Below are 20868 nucleotides of genomic sequence, written 5' to 3' on the forward strand. Positions count from 1 at the left end.
CAGACTGAAGTTCCTACAAATAGTTTATGCCATATGACAAAAGAAATTAAAGATACAAATCTGTCTTCCCTGAACATTGAAAAAAAAATTTTTAACCATATTTTACACTCTCAAGTCCTGCAGAGTCCACATTAACCAAAACATTCCAAAGAACTCCGAATGCTTAAGTATGAAAACATGTCATCTACCAGCAACTGCAAGCAGTAAGGCTCTGGGACAACACCCACAACCCCCACATTGCTCAAGTCCCCACATCTCTTCCCATCAGCCACCACCACCTCTTGACTGATGCTCTTTTCTTCCCTTTATTGTTTCCACACTCACCTCCATTCTCCTTAGAGTCCCAAAATGATCTTCCATTGGGGAATCAAATCATTATATACTCAAAATCTTCCAAGAACTCCCATTATAATTAGTGTAAAAACCATTCAAAAGAATCTACACTGTCTAAAAGACTCATTCAATCTGGTATCTCTCCAACCTCACTGCTACCATCCGTACACAGTGATTGTTCCATATGGGCCCTTCTGTTCCAGAATATGCAAACCCTCAGGGACTGCTGACCAAATCTAGACACCTTTGCTGGGGTCCTCTCTTTCACGTGTTTTATTCTCTAGGGGACATTTGGGAATGTGAAACTATGATTTCTCACCATCAAAATGCAATTTCCATAAGGACAGAGACTTTACCTGTCCTACTCACTACTCAAACTTCACAACTGATCCGGTATACCAGAGGTATTCAATACCTAAAATTTAAAGTGAATGAAGCATTTTCATTTCTTTAAGAGGAAACTACAAAATATCTCTTTAATAATTCTCATCTTGATCCTTTCATTAAAACCACTGCACATGAATTAAGTTCTTTTTCTACCATATTTTTTAGCATAACATCAGAGACAAAAATCCCAAACACAAGAGAAAAATTAATGTGGTATACATAATTGCTTTGGTAGCAGATAGCAAGAAGAAAATGTTCTATTGCATATGGTCCAAATACATTAAAGTTCAAAACTGAAACATTGTGATTTTTCTTGAAAACTGGCTAGATTTCTATCCTGAAAGCATTCCAACTCTTCTACATTCAAAGATCAGATCTTCAGCTGTTACTGATTCATACTCACAAGACGGTGAAATTTATTCCTCTTACAACGGAAATCACATTTTCTCTTTTTTTTTATAACTTGAGATCATTCATTTGCATTAAAATGCTATCAATCACATATTTTAGTGTCAAAACTGCCCCAGCTGTATGCAACTGTCTAGAGTGCCCTCTGCCTAGGCCTATGATACACTCCCAGGAGAAAAGCAGCCAATAGCTGGTTGACATTCTAGGCCTGCTTTATGCTAACTTCGTGTTAACTATACCAGTGTGCCAGCACAGTTGTGTATTTTTTTAACATGAAATCTGAAACTGGGAGGTAAGGGAGTATGAAGGGCCACCACCAGCCTGTCAGAGTCCACAGGCCAGGCACAGACCACTGAGGGCTCTTGCCGCAGGCAGAGTTGCAGCCACAGGCCTCCTCAGGTCAGGCTGCTATACCCATCAGCACATGTGAGAGTCAAGGCTGGGAGCAGGCCACAAGCAGGAGGTCATCAGGAAATAACTACAGAAGATGTGATGAATCTGTACCCTTCAGTAACCCTTAAACTGAGAGTCCAAAATCTCTTCAGCCGGATGAAATGTGACTCCGTTGTAGAGGAAAGAAGAATTCTTAATTAGGGACTAGTGTTAAATTATCTCTATAATGGTATTTATACATACATACACATATATATGCAAATAAACTACTTAAGTCTATAGTTATTAAAAAGCTATAGAATATATGACTCCAAATTAAATTCTAACAAAATTACCAAAAAAAAAATAAGTAAAAATACTAAGCCCATTCAAAAAAATGTCAATACTTTGATAAAACTAAATGACCTGGCCTTGCTGCGTGACCTGGCAGCTAGTCCTTGCCTCAAACACTCCAGGATCCCATATGGGCGCTGGCTCTAATCCTGGCAGCTCCACTTCCCATCCAGCTCCCTGCTTGTGGCCTGGGAAAGCAGTTGAGGACAGCCCAAAGCCTTGGAACCCTACACCCCATGGGAGACCTGGAAGAAGCTCCTAGTTCTCGGCTTCGGATCGGTGCAGCACCGGCTGTTGCGCTCACTTGGGGAGTGAACCATCGGACGGAAGATCTTCCTCTCTGTCTCTCCTCTTCTCTGTATATCTGACTTTCTAATAAAAAAAAAAAATGACTGCTCTTATGTTTAACACACAGTTTCAGTTCTGAAATTTATTTTACTTCTGTATTTCAACATTCACACTACAAATAAAATTCAGTAATATAGAAAAATATTCATAAAAGCATGTTAAGCAATTGCAATTCATAGCTTCCAGCTGCTGTTTAGTATTTGGAGAAATTAAAACTTATATTTAAGTATGTTTCACCAATAAAATAAATGTTTTTTGAAAGACAATCATTATGAGAAGATCTTATTTGGTGACTCCTTAAAGTGTGTTTTACAGGTTAGCATCACAAAAGCTATTTAAATCTGATCTGAATGAATATTAAATTAATCTCTGCTGAAATCAAGTATGAAAAAATCTATACTGAAGCCATGTTAGTACACTCACATAAGTAATAATAAGTTACTCTGTATCTTAGTAAATTAAGACAACAACCCTAACCTAAACACATCTCACAGAGGCAAGAAAATTATATTCTTACAGTTTGGCAAGTCTATTTACCATGTGTGATGATTCAACTCTCACACTTCATTCTCTTTAAATATATATACTTCATACTTTAAATATACATATATACACATACTATACAAATATATATAAATACATATATACTCATACTAGTGAAGCATAACTTTTTAGATAAAACACTTTTCTAGTTGGTAATATTCCTCTTCAGATTTTGGTAATGGATTGAAACAATATTCTTGACCATTATATTATTGACCATTTTAGGATTATGAACAAAATGACATTTTAATATTTTTCAAAATAGAATTAAGTCATGAAACCCAATCAGACAAACATCTGAGAAAAAGAATTATCTAAACAAATGTCTGCCAGACTGAGGAGCAGTTTCCTGCGACAGGGCTGCCAGGCCATCCTTTACCTACGTCCCTAAAACACTTCCTTAACACAAAATAACTAAATCAACAAAATATCTAAAATAGGTGTAAAATCTTCATGTTCACTGACCACTGCAGTGCAGGATTTTAAAATATGTAACTTTTCACTTAGACTGGCACAATACAATAGAATTCTCTTTCACTTACTAAAATTTAAATAAATGAAGTACTATAGCGGTCAAAATGTTCTAGGACTGTTTCCTTACATATTCTAGAGCCATGCTACTACAAATCATATAATAACTATCATAGAACATGGTTACCTACTATAGTGAGGTTCATAAGACTTATCTTTTTTTTAATTGTATAAATTTTATTTTTGCTAAGTTTTTCATATTTGATTAGGGTGCAAAGGGTCAAGGGCTACAGGAAAGTGTATGACAGCATTGTTTTCACATTCTCTTTTCTTTCTGTATCTGGGGGAAGGAGCGGGATAAGGGGAGAAGCCACACCCAGCCTCCCAACCATCCCAGGGTCCCCAATGGGGGGGGATGCTCCAAGGATCCCGCTCAAATGGTTTTTTTTTTTTTTTTTTTAAAGATTTATTTTTATTATTTTTTCATTGGAAAGGCGGATACACAGAGAGGAGAGACAGAGAGGAAGATCTTCCGTCCGATGATTCACTCCCCAAGTGAGCGCAACGGGCCGATACTATGCCGATCCGAAGCCAGGAGCCTCTTCCGGGTCTCCCACGCGGGTGCAGGGTCCCAAAGCTTTGGGCTGTCCTCGACTGCCTTCCCAGGCCACAGGCAGGGAGCTGGAAGGGAAGCGGGGCTGCCGGGATTAGAACCGGCGCCCATATGGGATCCCGGGCGTGCAAGGTGAGGACCTTTAACCACTTGCGCCACCGCGCCGGGCCCGTCAAATGGTTTTAATAGTTCAACAGTTTTGTATTGCCTCCAATCTTGCTACTCCAATCACAGTGAAATCTCTCCAGACTCCACTGGCTGGCATAGCCTCAGTAACATCAACATCCCCAACTAGAATAGCTAAAAATAAAGCAACAGAATATATGACAATCTCATAGATTTTCTCATTATTATTACAGATATCTTCGAAGTTTTCTTACAGCTCTGGGTTTCTGACTCATTCATGTCACTTTCCTCCCCCATCACCACATAAACCATTTAAGATACCTGCTGATATTGCTTCTGTACAATATAATGACAGGCACATGAAACTCAGCAAATTAAGTTAATCAACAATCTGATGCTACAGTAGCAGACTTTTAGAAATGTTTTCTTCCTATAGGTCTTAAGGTCTCTCCAACTCTCACTACCAATGCAGTGAAACTAACAGTAACAAATGTGCTGACCACCAATGTCGGCCCATCAGATTTTCTGATTTACTTACATTCCTATACTATATGATGCCAGGTATTTTATACTTAACCTTACTAGGAATAAAAATTTGAACACTATACTTCACAGACGAAGAGTGAGCAGCACCAGGCATGTTATTATACCGCCAAATAATACAGTTTACTGTTACAGGCTTACATGTTTATAGCTGCACAGGATTTTGTGTAACAAGAAAATAACTAATGTGTTTCTCTCGAGTCCTGTATTACTAGAAATAAGCTAATATAGGCAAAAACTCTTCTTTCTATAAATTCTGTACAATCATCTCTATTTCACAGTTAAACTGAAGCACTCGGAGGAGCAGTGTGTTCAGATTATACAACCATGTTAGCAGAGTTTTTCATTCAAACCCATATTTGTTCCACACGAATATTTGCTTTTAGCAACACTGAAGTGTCAAGAAACCATGTAAATCTGCACTTGAAAGGATTTATGGTGTGTTTTCCCTTATATTGATCATTTAATTGTCCTGATAATTAAAATAGACACATGAGCTTATAACTATTGCTTGATATTTGTGCAATATAACTAAGAATAAAACAGATCCTTAAAAATCCAAATGGCACCATTAAGAGACCTTTAGCAAACTCTTAAATCAAATAATCACACTAGAAAATGTCTCTCCAGAAGTATAGGAAGGAATTATATAGTAAGGAAGTAACTAAAACTTGATATTCCTTTGAAAGCAAAACCAGAGTACAGAAGAACTTAAAAGAGATGCAGAGGCTAAAGAATCTGCAACCAATTCCCCCAAAGCTCCACTCATTTGCCTAATGGCCCCCACAGTTGTCCCTCCTAACAGCGCCTTTTTTTTTTTTTAGCCAAAAACCCTTCTATTTCGCTTCAACCATCTGTACCAATAGCCTAAACCTTAAGTCTTCCCTACTTCATTTCTACCTTCTAACACACTGCCAGTATTAACCGTTTTTCCTGTAGTGGAGGGTGGGGTAAGTAACAAGGAAGCACCACTCGTAGCCTTCCTCCTTTCTGTCAAGGCTAATTAATATCAGCATTACATGAAGACAGTTCTGCCTTTCTTTCTTCCTGTTTTCAATTGCTCCACTCTACACTAAATAATTTTATGATTTATTCACCTATACCAGCCTCATGACTTGTAACTCAAACCCATGTATTACATTGCCAAAATTAAAAGTTACTGTATTTATTTAACATTCTTAATGGCTCATAAAAGCATTCAAAATCAAGAACTGTTGCATTCAAAATCCAGAATGCCACTGAGTTAGCACAACCTATTATTTGCTAAAATACGTAAGATAAAATTTTTGAAACCTTGCTACATAAAATATCATCCATCATAAAGAACTCTTTATGTATGATCTTTCCTAAGCCCTCATGTTAACAAAAACTTTTCCCTTATTATTATTTCAATTAACAGCTTTATTCAGTCTCCTTCACTTAATTAACTTAGGAAAAACATTCTGGAATCTTATTTAGCAGCAATTGCTCTGAAAAGTCTATCTGTAACATCTTTGGAGTGCTATAGACAATTTTAGAACATGACCACTCTTTTTCTAAAAACGTACATGCACACATCATTAATATGCCTTCCCTGGTACATTTCTATTCCCAAATGGCAAGAAAATCAATAGGCTGTTTTAGTTTTCTTCAGGCATTAAGCCAACAGCTTACATATTCTGTGCATTAATAGAATTTAGATGGCTATGCTTGTGCTGAGGTAACATTCCTTTCATTTTTAATAATCTACTTGGCAAAAGATAAAACAGAGAGAGAATACAACACTGGTTGTGAAGAATACTTTGTCAGTGCTTTGCCCTTCAATCTGCTAAGAAAAATAACCAACATGGCCAGCCTCACCAATGCCAGCATCCCATATGGGTGCTAGTTCAAGTCTGGGCTGCTCCACTTCAAAACAATAGAGGATGACCCAAATAGGAGATCCAAATGTAATTCTTGGATCCTTCCTTTTTTTTCAACAAGAAAAAAAGTCAAAAGGGAACAATATAGAATAGGGACTGTGTCCAATCAAATCAAAGAAAAAAATAACAAAGATATTGACAAATGTCACTTAATAATTAAGCTATTTTAAGAGACACACAAAAGCACATAAACACACGCACACACAAACCCATTCACGTGGATTTGATTTAACCACTCTGTATTAAAGTGTCCAGACACATCAAACTTATTGCAAATTATAAATTTTAGATTGAATAGTTCAGTAAGATTATACATAATGAGATTAAAAGTCATGAGGTGGAAACAAGATTACAGAACTTATTAACAACTCTATTCCTTTTTCAGGGTTCAGGGAGTAAAAGAAAACTTTTAAATAGAGAAAAGGCATGTCAACTAATATAGTACAACTTCTAAAAAGGCCTCTGAATACAAAATTTTCAAATTAAAAATAACAGTGAAGGTAGAATTCTGGAAAATGAACTTTGAAAGTTTTTCTTCCTGCTGCAACAAAGAAACAGTGATTAAAATTTAGCCACATTTACTAGAGGGTAAAGGGGTGGAGAGCAGGATGATGGAAATAAATATGGTTCACATGTTGCCTAGGTCTATGTCCCCAACCTGCTGCAAATGACAACTTCCTGCTAATGCATATCCTGGGAGGCAGCTGAGGATGACTGAAACGGTTGGGCAGATTCCTACCACAAATGTAAGAGACTTGCATTTAGTTCCCAGCCACTGACTTTAGCCTGGTCCTGCCCCAGCTGTTGAAAGCATTTTGAAAATAAACTAGTACGTAAGAGGTCCCCTTCTCTCTCATCTCTCTCATTCTCACTCTCTCACTCTGGCTGTCACTCTCTCCTTCCCTCACTTCTTCCTCCATTCTTTTCCCTTTCCCTCATCATCTCCCTCTTCCTTTCTGCGCGCGCGTGCGTGTGTGTGTGTGTGTGTGTGTGTGTGTCTTTCAAACCTCCTACAGTCCTGCTGGACATCACAGACCTATGTCCCTGACACTCACTGCCAAACCACCCACATCCACCTGTGCTGTTGTCATCATGGTACCAGATATGACTAGACCTCAATATTCAATGGGTAGACACTCCTATCTGCAATTACACATTTCAGAGTCACTGAAGGGCAGCAGAGATAACTGTTAGGCTCTAACATCATGATGGCAAGTCATCTGTAGAAATATAGCATCACTCCTTATAAAAGCATTTAATCTGGAAAAACAAAACTGCTGAATTATAACTAGCAGAGTACTTTAGGGCTCTAACGCAGACAAACGTTAATGTACTTCTGCATGTGGTCTCAGTATTACTAGATTAAAAAACTGCTGCTTCATCAGAAGAAGTTCATTCCATTTCCCACTACTATCAACTTTATACATAAAGCATACAGAATTTTAGAAGTATACTAAAAAAATTTTTACTTCCTTTACATGATTGCTATATACAATTTCTAAAATGTTTCCATAACTGCTTTTTTTTTGTTGGGGGGTGGTACACTAAGTTGACCTGGCATGCATAAACCACAAAGCTCATACGGGATTCAAATACAAGAACATGCTATTCCGCTTACATACAGGCCAACCAATACAATCTCAAACAAATTTATTACAAAACTTAGAAAGTACAGAGTCAAGCCAATACTAATGTCACTAAAATACAATGAGGCAATGTATGACAAGGTCCTCATATTTTCAATTGGTATTTGATAAAACTGTCCAAATGTCCAGATTATTAACTTGTTAAGCCTTTTTTTTTAAGATTCATTTTTATTTGAAGGGCAGATTTATAGAAAGAAGGCAAGACAGACAATAAAAACCTTCCATACACTGACTCACTTCCCAAATGGCCACAACATCTAGAACAGAGCCAATCCAAACCCAAGAGCCAGGAGCCTCCTCTGGGTTTACAATGTGGTGCAGGAGCCCAAGGACTTGAGCCATCCCCCATTGCTTTCCCAGGCACATTAGCACAGAGCTGGATCAGAAGTGGAGCAACCAATACTTAACCCGGTGCCCATTATGGAATCCTCAGCTACAACATAAGCCTTGTAAAAATTAAGACTCACAAAGGACCCACTTGTTGTGTTTATGTCCATGGTGTTGCAGACCTTGGACAACTCCTTTGTGTATTGCTCTAACCTTACTAGAAGTTGGAATTAAACATGAAGATGTAGTATATTGATGTTAGCTTGGCCATGTATTGATACCGCCAAACAACATGCACTTGTAGTTTTGTGGGAGAAATAATTTCCTAGTGTTCACCTACCCACAAAGGCCTCTGCAAGAGCTAGACACATTTTAAAAATATATACATTCTGGGGCAGGCAGATTGGCGTAACAGGCTAATCCTCCTCCTCCAGTACCAGCATTCCACATGGACACCAGTTCAAGTCCTGTCTGATCCAGCTCCCTGCTTTATAATGTGGGAAAGAAGGGAAAGATGGCCCAAGACAATGGGCTCCTGAACCCATGTAGGAGACCCAGAGATGGGCTCCTGGCTTCAGATCTGCTCAGCTCCAGCTGTTGAGGTCATTTGGGAAATTAACTAGAAAATGGAAGACCTCTGTTTGTGTGTCTCCTTCTCTCTCTCCCTCTCTCTCTCTAATTATTGACTTTGAAATAAAAATAAATTTTAAAACATACTGAAATGTTACAAAAATTTAAAGCAATATCTAACCTAAGTTCTTAAGCACAATCTACTAAAAATAGCAATCCTTATAAAAACATTCGAATGTCTATTTTAAACTTAATTAAGCATAAAATATAGGAAAAATTCTACAACACTGAAAAAATTACATTGGTTTTCATTTGCCTTATTAAAAAAAAACTCTAAAATACACTTGCAGAGCATGCTCCTTAAGAAAGTCTTATCTGACTGGCCTATACTCCATTTTTAATGAAGTCCACTTTGGCTGAGGAAAACAGAAATACAGGTGAATCCGATTCTGATTGATATGGCTTTACTGGCTAAAGCAACATCTTTTGAAGCCTTAGGGACACAATCTAAATAAATGGGGAGGTTAAGAATTCAATATCAAGGTACCTTTTACCAAGTGGAATAGCCTCCCACTCATGCTCAGGCAAATTATTGGACACTTAGTATAAGATTCTTTGAAATATCATTTCTCCAAAGAAATTAAATCATATTCACAAGTATCAATTTCACTTACACTTTCACTACCTTTGAAAAGGTCCATTCATGACACAAAGAACATTGTTTCATTAATTCTCCATTAAAAGAACTCAGAACACTTTGAAATACTATTTTCAACACTTTTTGTGGTGAAATAGTAAGCGGAGTATGACTTTTTCTGAAGTCACTTCCACTGACATCACATGAGCACTCAAGTTTCATTGGGGGGTGGAGTTTCCATGTTTTACTCCCCTACTATTTTCTATTCCTTATATTCCCAATTTAATGGCAACTACACAAGCTAGCAGATATATTCTGAATAGCAGAAGTTCACAACATGCATAACTACGCATGACTCTTTCAATCCCAAGTTTGTTGCTGACAATGTGGCATACGTGGGGGTGTGTGCTGTGTATGTATGCCTGCACATGTATTCTTAGCATGCTGTTCTTTCAGGTAACAACTCAAGTATGAGAGAGTAAGACTCATATCAGGTGGGCAAAATATTCACTTCAGCCCAGAAAATTCATGCTCCATTAAGAGTTGGTATTTTATGCAGCAACCCCATAGACTCGGGAATCTAAAATGAACAAGCCCAATCACAAGAATCATTGCAAAGACAGGTATTTGTAGCTTATTTGTCATAATATTTATTATTTATCTATCACAGCCCAGTTAAAGTAATCAAATTTTATCATTAACAACATCATCCACCTTCCTTTACCATATTCCAAAGTAAAAAGTGAACAAAAATCAGATTCTTATGCAGAAGCAAGAGTCTTATTAATCAATTGGTAGACCTCAATATTTATGCTAGTTAGGAAATTTTGGCTACAAGGAACCTCTACAGCTAGTTCAAGTAATAAGGGTGAGTATAAGAATATCACACAATTTTAATGAAATTCAAGAATGAGGCCCTACATAGATTAAAACTCTGAAGTAGTTCCAGATATAGCAACACAGCAATGTGTGCAACATCATGGTCTCCAGTATTTTGCCAGTAATGTGACTCAGTTATTCTGAAAACATCTGTTTTTTTCTCCTTTTCCTACCAATAGACTTACTATTTCTGTCTAGTCTGCACATAAGCAACTCATCAGTGAAAGTGGCTCAACTTGCAAAACTATTTTTCTGTTACTTTTCTAATGATAATTAAGACTCATGCAGAAATAATAAAACTTTCAGTCTAGTGTTAAATGAATGCCAAAGTCAGTTAATGTTATATCAATTTATTCAAAATAACACGAAAATATAAAAAGACAATTTTTGAAGTTATATCATAAAGCAAGAGAAAAAAGAATCTGGGGATTACCATTGGGTCATTCAACCAGCAATATTCATCCAGTTTACATATTGCTTCTGCATCTTACAGATAAGGAAACTACGACCTAGAGAGACTAAATAATTTGTCCAATATCAAAAACTAAAGGGACTTTCTTAGACTCTTTTCAAACTTATTGAAGGCTTAATGATGCAATAAGTAAAATATGTAAGTAAGAAGCTCAGTTCTTTTTTGTAAAAGAACTGCCTAACAAAGAATCTTCAAAATGTTTATGGAAAACACCTACTACACAAAAACCATAAGTGAAATTAAGCATTTTTACACCAATTTCATCTTCCCACAAACTTTCTGTATGTGTGATAGAGTTTTGAAGTCCTCCCCCTGTTGACCATTCTGGATTCCTCTGAATCCTTTGAACTCCTCTTTTCCCACAGTGAGAAACTAGGGAAAGGCAGATTTACACAGAAGAGAGACAGAGAAAGATCTTCCATCCACAGGTTCACTCCTCAAATGCGTGCAATAGCCGAAGCCAAGCCAATTCAAAGCCAGGAGTAAGGCCGTTTTTCAGATCCCCACTCTGGTACAGGATCCCAAGGCTTTGCGCCATTCTCCCATTGCTTTCCCACACCATAAGCAGAAAGCTGGATGGGAAGCAGAGCAGCCAGGACACGATGCAGTGACTTCGGGATGCCAGTACTTGGAGGTAGAGGAATAACCAGTGGAGCAATCATGCTGGCCCAAAACAAATAAATCTTTAAAAAATAAAAATAATTTTCTAAATTATTCTCAAAAAGAAATAAATGTATAGCCAATTACAGAAGAAAACTCTAAAGATAAACGATTATAATTTTAGTAGTTATTACTGCTTTTAACAATAAATCAAATATATTAAGCTATCACATGGACATTAATGTCTTAAGGTATATCAAAATTTACCTTAATTTTAAATTCTAGGCTTTCACTTATCCTTTTGCTTTTTATATTACTTACACAGATGAATTGCACAGTAGTAGTAGAATATAATCATACCCAAATTCTAGTCTTTAGATGTCACTTTTCTCAGGAAGACATTTTTCTCATGTATAAATGATTTTTCTGGAGCATTAATTTTGAGATTTTTAAAGAGAATTTTCTTCAAATATTTTCAAGTATAAAAATAAAAGATAAATATAAAACAGACTGAAAGGCAACATACTGCTTTTTAGATTGTACAGCTATGAAAAAAGGATTTGTAGCCAAGTTCTTTAGAATTAAGAGCTCAGTAAGTGCTGAGCAAAATACAAAAATAACAAAAGCATGCACAGCAACAGAAATTAGAAAATATAGTTTTAGTATGATGCCATGTGGTCTCAAGGTGAAGACCCTTTGGTTAAATCCTTGCCTTGTATGTGCCAGGATCCCATATGAGCACCAATTCATGTTCTGGCTGCTCCACTTCCCATCTAGCTTCCTGCTGGTGGCCTGGGAAAACAGCAGAGGAAAGCCCACAGCCTTGGGACCCTCCCCTCCTGTGGTAGACCAGGAAGAAAGTCCAAGCTCCTGAGTCCGGGTTAGCTCAGCCCAAGCCACTGTGTCAACTTTGGAGTGAACCAGCAGATAGAAGATCTTTCTGTCTCTCCTTCTCTCTGTAAATCTGCCTTTCCAATAAAAATAAATATATCTTAAAAAAAAAAAAAAGAAAAGAAAAGCGGGCAGGGCGGCATGGCCTAGCAGCTAAAGTCCTCGCCTTGAATGCGCCAGGATCCCATATGGGCGATGGTTCTAGTCCCAGCAACTCTACTTCCCATCCAGCTCCATGCTTGTGACCTGGGAAAGCAGTCGAGGACAGCCCAAAGCCTTGGGACCCTGCACCCCATGGGAGACCTGGAAGAAGTTCCTGGTTCCCGGCTTCAGATCGGCATAGCATCGGCCGTTGCGCTCACTTGGGGAGTGAATCATTGGACGGAAGATCTTCCTCTGTCTCTCCTCCTCTCTGTATATCTGACTTTGTAATAATAAATAAATAAATCTTTTTAAAAAAAAGCATGCCAACTACAATAAAAAAAAATAAGTCAACCAAAAAATTCTAACAAAGTTGATTACTGAAAAATATTAAAATTATAAAACTGGATGTTAACAAAATTAAAGAGACATTACTCATGAATTTCATCATGTAATATCAAAATCTATAAATTACAATATAAATCAAAATCCCAACCAGTATTAAAAAAAAACAAAAAACTTCATAAGCTAATTCTAACGCTAATGTAGAAGACTTAAAAATAGCCAAGAAAATTCAAAATTGCAAATCCAAGGAAAACAGGTTAGCAGATATGAGGTAAGCAACAACAAGGAACACAAGTGGAATTGAAAGTACTCTTTGCTGGCCCGGCGCGGTGGCGCAAATGGTTAAGTCCTCGCCTTGCACGCCCGGGATCCCATATGGGCGCCGGTTCTAATCCCGGCAGCCCCGCTTCCCTTCCAGCTCCCTGCCTGTGGCCCGGGAAAGCAGTTGAGGACGGCCCAAGGCTTTGGGACCCTGCACCCACGTGGGAGACCCGGAAGAGGCTCCTGGCTTCGGATCGGCATAGTATCGGCCCGTTGCGGCTCACTTGGGGAGTGAATCATCGGACGGAAGATCTTCCTCTCTGTATCTCCTCTCTGTATATCCGCCTTTCCAATAAAAAATAATAAAAATAAATCTTTAAAAAAAAAAAAAAAAAAAAAAAAGAAAGTACTCTTTGCTTCAATATCTTAGGAAGTTCACATCCATTTATAAATCAGAAAGGAATCTTCCCTGCCCACCCCTAAAAAAAAACCTTCAGGCCCTTCTTAGTTTTGCAAAAAGGTCCTAAATGTCAGAGCCAGAAAGTATTGTCCAAAATGACTGCTCCTTAATGCATATGCCAGCTTCCTTACTATTCTAAATGTTTCCTTATTTAAGGGATTATACATTTCTGGGCCTAGCATGGTATCCTAATGGCTAAAGAACTCCCCTTGCATGCACCAGGATCCCATATTGGTGCCAGTTCTAATCCCGGTGGCACAGCTTCCCACCCAGCTCCCTCCTTGTGGCATACAAAAGCAGTAAAGGATGGCCCAAAACCTTGGGACCCTGCACCCACATGGGAGACCTGGACGAGGCCCTGTCCTCCTGGCTTCAGATCAGTGCAGCTCCAGCCAGTGTGGCCACTTGAGGAGTGAATCAACAGACGCAAGTTATTCTTTTCTGTCTCTCCAACTCTCTGTATATCCAACTTCCCAATAAAATAAACAAATAATTTTTAAAAGATATTATACATTTCTCCACCAGCAACATCATCATATGGCATGTCAGATCAGTTGTCAACAGGAGAGTTAAACTGAGAGACTGTTCAGAATACTTGAGTAATCATATTATTTATATGTTTAAAATGTACAAAAGAAAAACCATTGAGAAATGACAGGAGACAAAAGAAAGCATATTGAAAGGCATGAAACAAATTATCATGACAGGGGCAAGAGTCATGGCCCAGCATATCAAGTTAGCACTTGAACATTCTGTCAGCATTCCCTATCAGAATACTGATACACTTCGATACACTTTGCAATCCAGCCCCCTGATAACACACTTGATAAAGTGGTAGGTCATGTCCAAGTACTTGGGACCCTGCCATTCACACAGAAGACCGAGATGGAGTTCCACCCTTTGTGGCTTTGGTGATTCTGGGAATAATACAATAGTTGGAAAATCTCTCTCACTCTGTCACTCTGCCTTGCAAATAAACAAATCTTTTAAAGATTATTATGACAATAACTGGAGAAATATGCTGTACATTATTTTCCAAACACAATTTTACAATAATAGTCACTGTATTAAAAAATAAAGATAAAGAATGAGGAAGGATTTGACATTTTGCACAGCAGCTAAGACACTGCTTGAGACACGCACATTCTTTCAAAGTGCCTGGATTCAAGTCCTGGCTCCATTCCAGCTTCCCACTGAAGAACAGCCTAGGAGATAGCACATAACGGCTACAGTGACTGGGTTCACACCACGTAATACGGGTGCTCCCAGGCCCCGGCTTGAACCTAGTCCACTCTCAGCATTTGCTGGCACTTGGGGGTGAAGCAGCCAGCAGGAGCTCTATGCCTTCTCCGTCTTTAACGTCTGTCTGTCTCTATGACTTGAAAATGAATAATTTTTACATAGAAGCAAGATTATATAATATATGGTCATAAATATATTAAAATAAGAATAGTAATAGAATTACATGTTAAACCTGTACATATACTATTTTTTAATTTAACAAACTGTAACGGTCATCAACCTGTAAAAAATCTACAAAATAAACAAGATAGGGGAGAACTATGCATAGAAAAGAGAATACAGTGCCCAGCATTGTGGTGCATACAGTTAAGGAGTCGCCTGCAACATACACATGTATACATATTATATGATTTATACATGTATCAGAGCAGCAGCTCAAGTCCCAGGGACTCTGTTTCAGCTTCAGCTGCCTGAAACACACCCGGGTAAACAGCTGAGCCTCAACTGGAGTGCCAGACTCCTGTCTTCTACTTTCTTGGCCATTGCAGTCATTCTCTATCATTCTCCTTTCCAAATACATGGGAAGGGAAGAAAAGAAAGGAGGGAGAGGGGAGGGGAGGGAGAAGGGAGGGAGAAGGGAGGGAGAAGGGAGGGAGAAGGGAGGGAGAGGGGAGGAGAGAGGAGGAGATGGAAGGGGAGGGGAGGGGAGGGGAGGGGAGGGGGCAGACCAAACATAGGACATCCTAGGTGTTTTAGGTAGGATAAGCACTCAAAATGTAAACAAGAGTAACTTACACAGTAGATGTCCCAACAAATCAACATAGGAAGGCATTAACACAACACTAGTCATAGCCTGAAGGCTGCCTGAAATTTTTGGAATTGTTAGAAAGGCAAGGGAGAGTCACTGCCGGTGTTTGATTGTGGGAGTGAAAAGATGGAAGTGCTGTCTGAGAAAGCTAATTCTAACAGCTGTGTGTAGGACGGCTCAAAGCAAAAAAAGAGATCAGAAGCAGAGAATAAACAGCTACAAAGCTGACTGAGGTACAGAAGTACAAAAAAAGGAAAAACCATGGAAAAAACAAAAAAAAATGGGAAAAAGAGAGGTATTCATATATTTGTTTTCACTATCTTTCAATCACTATATTTTCTGTTAGACATCTTAGACCGCAATAAGGCAAGTAAATTACAAGTGCTCAGACCTGCATCAATCTCTATAGATTTTAAGAATAAAAGGGGCCACAATTGAGGGGCAGCAAGTTAAGTCACCACTTGCAAAACTAGTATCCCATTACCAAAGTGCCAATTCTAGTCCCAGCTGCTCTGTTCCCAATCCAGATCCCTGCTAGTGCACCTGGGAAAGCAATAGAAGATGGCCCAAGTACTTAAATTCCTGCCACCCAGATGGGAAAACAGGTGGTTTCAGGATCCTGGCTTTGGTCTCACACAGGTCCTGGCTATTGCAGGAAACTGGGGAATGAACCAGCAGGTTGAAGAGGTTCTCTCTCTCTCTCTCTGTCTCTCTTTCTCTCTTTCAGTCTGTATTTAAATAAATAAATCTTTGAAAAATACATTCTCTAATTCTAAATATATGTAAGAGTAAATGTTATAACCTATTAGGAAGCAAATACATGTAATACAATAGAAAGGCTCTGGCCATAAAGTCGAAGACCAGAATTCAAATTCTGCTTCTATTTTTATTTAGTACACTATAAGCAAGTCTTTCGTCCACTGTGAGGAACCACTTCAAATACACAAAATGAAAAAGAACAGTCTTTCATAAAGGCTTCAAGAAAGAAGTGGAAAAATGCAGTATAAAATCCTTAACATATTCTATGAATTATGGTAGACAAAGTCATGTGTTGGAGAGAATGGAAAGAAGGCCAGAGCCAACAGTACATTTTGGCTACCCATAGTAAACACAAAGCCACAAGTGTCTTCAAAGAACTCTAATATTTTTCATATCATTAATGCTGACACAGCTCATTAATGAACCCTCTTGGATAATGCACTCTTGTGGATTAGGCCCACTCCATACCAGTATAAAAAGCAAGAGGCAAGTGATATTATCAAAATGAATTTTTAAACAATAGTAATGGACAATTAACATTCTTCTTTTCCAATTTAATATAATATTAGAATTCACATGACTTCCCAATTTATACTACTCTAATTTTAAAATGTATTTCCTGAAGTTGAAGCTAAAAAGTAGAAGGGATGAAAAAGGGAAATACATATACAAATATCTTTAGGTGCCTTTAAAGGTAGAAAGATGGGGAATAAAGAAGGTTAAAGTAGACTTTACCTTCAGCAAAATCTTATACCTTTCTACTGATAGAAATCAGTGTGAAGTGTAAAAATGGTATAATCTCACCCATGGATCCATAAAATAGCAGTTAAGCAATAGCTGATCAAAACAACTAGCACACCTCTGCTGAAGTACAAAAAAGAAGAAGAAAAGGAGATACAAATAAACAGTGTTTGTAAATGTTTCCTTTTCCGTTCTGATCAGTAAGATATCACTTAACTACCATCGTTGGGATACAATTCATTCCCTTAATGCACAATATACCAAAGAATTCATCATCAGAAACACAAAATTTCACATTCAACCTTGAACAAACTAGATCAACACAAGCAAATTCCAAAACAAACAACAACAAAAATATTTTTATGAGAAGGAACAGGAAAGCTTTAGAGAACACATGAATTAGATTTGGATATCATAAAATTGCAGGAAAGAACCTGAAGTAAAGGAATAAATTAAACTGTCAAGGGCCAACACAGAAACAAGAAGGAACAAGCTGGAGCACAGAAAGTTTCAAATGAAATGATTAGAATAGTAGATGCGGAACCAGATTCCAAAAATCCTTGAGCACTATGATAAGGATTAGAAATTTACTCTTCACACCTAAAAATCTTGAATAAGAGATGATGAGTAAACATTTAAATTAGGAACATGATTCTTACATAATTGAAATATTAAGCATGGAAAAAAATAGCATTAGGTACAAAGGAACAAAATCAAATGCCTAAAATATATGAAAAAATGCTCAAACTCCTTAGCCATTAGGGAAATGCAAGTAAAAACCACACAAGTCCACCCAACTCCAGTGTGATCATCCTGCAGACAGAAATCTAATAACACCTGGTGATGATAATGTAGGACAAAAGGGAGCCTACTCCACTGCTGGTGGGCACATAGGCTAGTACAGCCTCTATGGAATTCAGTATGTCGAGTGCTCAGAAAACTAAATTGATCTGCCCTAAGACCCAGCTATCCCACTCCGGGAATGTATCCAAAGGAAATGAAACCTGCATATGAGAAAGCAATCTGAATCCCTATGTTCACAGCAGTACAATCTACAATAATGAAGACAGGCAAACAGCCCAGATGCCTGTCTGGATAAAAAAGGAATGGATAAAAAAACTATATCTACTCCATGGAATACTACCCAATCATTAAAAGAATGAGATTCTATTATTTGCAATAATGCCAACTGGAAAACATTATGCTCAGTGACATAAGCCAGTCCCTAAAGAACAAATACAATAATATATTCTGTCGAAGGCAACATTCCCACAAAATACAAAACACATAGATACTAGGGAAACAAGTATACACATGCATTCTCATAGATGAACTACATAAAGGAGACGATCACACCAAGAAGGAAAAATACACTGCAGTATGCATTTCTACTCCAGAATTTCTACACCAGCACTCCCAATGAAACTGTTAAACACACCTTTACATTTGACACTAGATTTTCTACCACTGCTTATGCATACAATGTCATGATACACTTAAATAGCAGAATGTTAAACTAGAACATGGTACTAAAGGGCTATATTACTGTAATATTGAAGGAAATGGGAAGGGAGGAAGGAGTGGGGCAATCCCTATAGCTACAAAAACGTATCATGGAAAATAATTTTTAAATTTAAAAATTTTTAAATAATACTTAAAAATAATATTAGGTAGACTTTTTCAGAAAAAAAAAACTATTGCATTTTATGATAGAAATGGGAAGTCCCTCATAAAGATCAGTGCATAATAAACTAACTTCCACACAACTTATAGAAAAGCTAAATTACATTTTAAGAAAAACAAACAACTCTGAATTTTAAAAATTGAATTTCATGCACGCTACCAAAAACAAGACAGATCACACATACATAACATACTAAGGAATGCTTTTATTCCCAGAGCAAATTGAGATAGGAGCCATGCTTTATTTCTGCAGTCAGCCTCCACTGCCTGTGCCTCTCGGCGTGAGCAGCACAGTATCAGTGTGAAGGAGATGCAATTCCCACATAATGTGACTCCTAATTGTGAGAAAGCAGTTCATCCAGTACTCAAATAAAGAAAACAGTCATCTATGCTAGCACTAGAGGAAAAACTGACTTATCAGACCTGATCAAAGATGGGATCATACTGTAATTCATAAGCATTATAAAAAAAAACTTTGGAAAAATTATGGTTTTTGTTCCCCATACTGACTTGAGAACGTAACGTCTGCTAAACGTCTTTTCTCTTCCTCATTTTAATCATATTACGAATGCTGTAAGGAGCCAAACAGGGATGCAGCCCAATTACTTAGGGCAAAAAATTGCCTAAAAGTAGTGAAACATTTCAGGATGCTAAACCGGGCACAAGAAAACAAAATCTCCAAGCACTGAGCATGGTTACAGAGAAAGTATAAGCACAATTTAAAAGATACCTCTCCTACAAAGAGGTTAGTTATAAACTTGAATGTATCTTTTCAATCTGCCCCAGAATCAACATCCCAATATTTTGAAATAATATAAAATTTTAGCACTATATTTATTAAATTATCTTTCATATTAATTAACACCTTCCAAAAACCATACTAACACAATTTAGGGGATATAAGTATTTCTACTTTCACAGTCAAGTTTGTGTTTGCTTTGCACAGCTGACAAAATATTTCTAAATCACGTATTACTCCCACACCTGCTGAGCTCCTATTAGGGTGCCAGGTAGATGAAAGTACAAGGTGAAATAAAACAATCCTTGTCCCCCTGAAGGGGCACACTACAAACAGCAAAAACAGGTTTAAACAAATGCATACATAAGACCCAATAAAAACAAATCAAGTAATCAGAAAATGCCTCTCTAAAACTTAACAAATGTACTGAATAAAGGGAAACTGCCAGATCATAATGAAAATCAAAAACTGCGCTTCCCAAATTTGGTTGCACTGTACATAGAAACCATATATGTATGTATATATACATAGAGCTTTATTTTAGCCTCATTTCAGATTTTATGAATCAGAGTCTTACAAATCTACATGTGGAACTGAAAAATATGTATTTCTATTCTGTGCCACGAGTGAATCAGAATCAAAGTCAGGCTTAGGTAGCAGAGCACTTAGAAAAGTAGATAGGCATTTCAGACCAAGGGAATAGTTCAGCATGGCTGGAAGAACAGACAAAAATGAGATTATGGTTAAAACTAATGTGGTATTTCAAATAAAAGCAGCATAATTGACAAGAATTTTCAAAACAAAAGATACTCATCTATTTAATGGATTTTAGTAAATGATTTATACATGAGCTGTTATTAAAGCACACAGGAAAGCTCAATGCAAATATATTCAATTTTAAGACAAAGACAAAATTATGTTTTTTTTAAAGCCCCAAATCAAAACATTATCAAAACAAAGCAAAACAAAACATTATTCATAATTTTTATTAAATATATGGATAATAATTTCACTTAAAGAACATTTCAAGGATTGTAACAGAAGTTAATGACAATGGTTCTTAATGTATAAATATAAGTAAGATTCATATTTTGAAATAAAAAACTACTTACTGACTTAAGTTTTCAAACATTTCAAAATAATTTGCTACTTTCTAACTAAAGGCTTCTACAATTATACTTTTACAATCAATTGCTGGTGGAGGTAAAACGATACAAGTCACCAGCAAAAACATGTATCATAACAGACTAAAGGCAATACATTCTTCT

At 37.3% G+C, this 20868-nt stretch overlaps 1 protein-coding gene across 3 annotated transcripts in view; it reads right to left on the bottom strand.

Moving 5' to 3' along the window:
- The window catches only part of PIGK (phosphatidylinositol glycan anchor biosynthesis class K), a 102768-nt gene that overhangs the window by 66758 nt on the left and 15142 nt on the right, over positions 1–20868 (bottom strand). The window lies entirely within an intron of this gene.

The sequence above is a fragment of the Ochotona curzoniae genome, unplaced genomic scaffold, assembly GCF_017591425.1.
Source record: "Ochotona curzoniae isolate NIBS_2020 unplaced genomic scaffold, NIBS_Ocur_1.0 contig_4612, whole genome shotgun sequence".
NCBI classification, from domain to species: domain Eukaryota; kingdom Metazoa; phylum Chordata; class Mammalia; order Lagomorpha; family Ochotonidae; genus Ochotona; species Ochotona curzoniae.